Source organism: Aplysia californica, unplaced genomic scaffold (assembly GCF_000002075.1).
Source record: "Aplysia californica isolate F4 #8 unplaced genomic scaffold, AplCal3.0 scaffold00162, whole genome shotgun sequence".
In the NCBI taxonomy this organism is placed as follows: domain Eukaryota; kingdom Metazoa; phylum Mollusca; class Gastropoda; order Aplysiida; family Aplysiidae; genus Aplysia; species Aplysia californica.
Genome location: NW_004797432.1, coordinates 206,627 through 210,143, shown reverse-complemented (window position 1 = coordinate 210,143; position 3,517 = coordinate 206,627).

Genomic DNA, 3,517 nt, shown 5'->3' with positions numbered 1-3,517 from the left:
TATTATTATTATCATTATTATTATTATTGGTTTGGGGGAGGGGTCGTCTGAACTGAAGAAAATAGAACTGAAAAAGCTGTAGGAATAGCGAAGTTACGCTTCTTTTTACAAGTGCCCAAGAAGAACAGCACGTCTCCAAACGTGGTCGAAAAACAACTCGACTGCAGGGGTTAAACCACTGTCTTATCGTATGTTCTCCCTTCTCCCGTCCTCGGTTGACCGACGCTTCAAGCTGCTATATATAACATTTCTGGTTCAGAGACTTCATCATCCAGTGCATCTTTTTGCCTCAATGAGCCTCCTCATAGTTTATAACATCGTTTCCTTTTGTCTCCCTGCTCAGGTCTATGCAGGTGTGCGTGATTCATGAACAGTACTGGTGTCCTCACTGAAATAATCATAATCATGTTTCGTCCGCCAGTGTCTGACGACAACAAATCGCTACCTCAGAATTACAAAGTTGTGTCTGCTCAGTGCCTGATTTTGAAAACTTTGCCGTAAAAAAATGTTTGAGATTCACAACATGTCAAGCTTTTTCGAATCCAAATCTTTGAATATCTTGATAACGACTGCGAATAATCTTACGACTTTGATAGAGCAGATGGAGCATTTGATTTCTGACCTCGTCGTTTAAGTAACTCAAAATGGGCCAAAATGGCAGATAAAACGTTGTACTTCTGAGGTAGGGCAAAGCATCAGCGGAGGAGAATGCATGATATTATTTCATAGCGGAATAAAAGCAATAAGAATTAATAGAAATGATTAGTGGCTTCTGCTATGGCCGATAAGAGCAATTCTGTTAGAGAAAAAAATTGTCAAATTTTGAGTATTCCAAAAAGCTTTATTTTCACTTGTGGAAGTGCACAGCTTGCGGGCTTCTCTCTTGGCCTAAGCCTTTCTGATTTGTGGATCCTCATACGATTTGCTGCCCTCTGTGTGGGTCTGTTGGAAACTAGGCTTCTCCTATGCTGAAAATATTTCATTTTTTTCCACATTTGTTTTCTTTCACTTATTCTTCATAATGCTTTCGGTACCGGAAAGACAACGGGTCCACTGTATCTCAGCTGGCATCATGTTAGACGTTGAAGATGATGTCCCTGGTTCAAATTCCAATAGGGTGTTTTGAACCGTGATTATGATGAGGAGCTTTTTAAAGGCTCTCTACTCAGTTGGCTCGGTCCTATTGGAGACTGACGTTAAATATTGGGAGGGGTTTTAAACCTACCCGGGGAGCAATGGCCAAAAAGACATTCACTAATAATAATGATAGATAGCATTTGTATAGCGCATATCCCCGCTCAACAGCAGGCTCTATGCGCTTTACACTATATTATTACCCCAGCAGACCATTGAACACTCCGAAACATTCTCAGCTTCCTGGGAAGCATACAGTGCAAGCAGCTGATTAAGCGCTCAAACGCTAACAGATCTTTCGCTGTCTATAGCTGGGTACCATTCCCACCTGGGTGAAGTGAGGAAAATTCGTGTAAAGTGCTTTTCCCAAGGACACAACGTCGGACTCTTGACGGGATTCGAACCCACGACCTTACGATTGCGAGTCCGAGAGCCTAACCACTAGGCCACCGACTACCTAACCAACTTTCCGGTACTGTAAAACAAAAAAACAAAAAAAAGAACTTGTATAGTCTCCTAGTCTATTGGCCCCTGTTGTTAAGGGGTTAATCATTGCATTTTTACATGTCTGTTAACATGCATTCGCATTGAAAAAGAGGTTGTTGTTTTTTATTATAACGTCTGGCATGTCTTTTTAACTCTTACAGGTTCACTGGAGGAAAACATCGTAAAGAACAGCCAGCCACGTTGATTACTTCCCCTGCTCAACACCCAGAACCATATCATCAAAAACCTGCGAATCTTTTGTTGTCGACTATGGCAAAGAAGCTGGCCCTGTCTATCACGCATGGAAAAGAATACAAAAACCCCTAAGAAGGGCGTTAAGTGGGAGTTGGCCGTGCAAATAGGCGACATTTAAAGTTTGATGCTGTGTGGAAGCACTATACCGCTCGGACGGATTTCGAACACCAAGCAAATTCATTTCTTCTTCTTCTCCTCTGTGCGCCATACGCTACAAGAAATACTGTCCCTCTTAATGACAGCTACGACCAGCTCGCTTCAAAGTGTCGTGTTTTTCGAGTAAATAAACCGCCTGCATTGGCTTGATTCGGAGTCTGCCCTTGGCAAATCCAAGTTTCCACTGGGTGAAAGGAGCAGCCGAGCGATGCCAAGTGCAAGTAAAAAAGCTGCCCCAAAGCAGGGTATCCTTCATGCACTTCTTCCTGGCGCACGGGTGGATAAAAATACGAACAAAATCCTCGTGAATGTGGGCACCACCAACGAAACAATAATCTTCAATGTCGGGGGGACCATGTTTGAGACGTACAAGAGCACGCTGCGGTAAGTAAGACGGTTACCTTGACCGTACCATTAGCCCGCCGAACACCCACCTCCTTGGCCCTCACTCAATTATCGTGTACAGCACTATCTATCTATCTATCTATCTAACTAGCATCTAGCTAGCTAGCTAGCCAGCTTACCTGTCTGTCTGTCTGTCTGTCTGTCTGTCTGTCTGTCTGTCTGTCTGTCTGTCTGTTTGTCTGTCTGTCTGTCTGTCTGTCTGTTCAACTATTCAGTAAACTCTACTTTCCACTTTCTATTCCTTTGAATATGTGGGCTACCAATATTAATCACTGCCACCTTTATAATGGATGGTCTATCAGTTCAGTTGATATCATGCTTGGCGCTATGTTCACGACATTGGTGGTTCGAATCCCTAGCTAGAGTTCTTGAATTTGAACTTAGTTTATGAAGAAAAACTTTGGCTTTCCATCCACTCGTTTTGCTCCGATCGAGAACAGACATTACAAACGAGTAATCTAGTTTAAGGTAGCCTCAAAGGGGCGTTACAACCCCAATAAATCCATGTCGTAACGTATTGAAAGTTTTATCAAAGATCCTTCACTTCATCATATTTAGAACTTTGGCTGTATTCTTTCCCATTGTCTGTGCAAGATCTTTCTTGATCTTCTGTTTTTTCCTCCGCCTTCCATCTTCCCATAAGGTCACCGAAAATCTCCCAAAGGGGCAATAAAGTAATATCTTATCTTATCTATCTTACCTTATCTTATCTTGTCGTATCTTATCCTATTTTATCTAATCATACCTTGAGTTATGATGTGGATGTCGCTTTTCGAATTTGAGACTATTCAAGATCTTTAAAGCCAAGTTTTATAGTCTGGCAGATTTGAGAAATCGCAAGGAAATAAAAGCAAAGGAAACACAATGAAATGCAGTTGATAGAGAAAATCATCGTATCTAAAATATTCAAAATGTACATTAATGTACGAATGGGAAAGTTTTTTAATTTTCATTGAAAACGCGAACTCCGTTGCCTCTAGCGGAGGCTTGATTTGCAGTGTGCACACATCGTCCGCGGAATGATCACGATGGCCGCACCATTTGAAAACAACTCTATTTTGGAAGAAATGTGAAAGGAAAC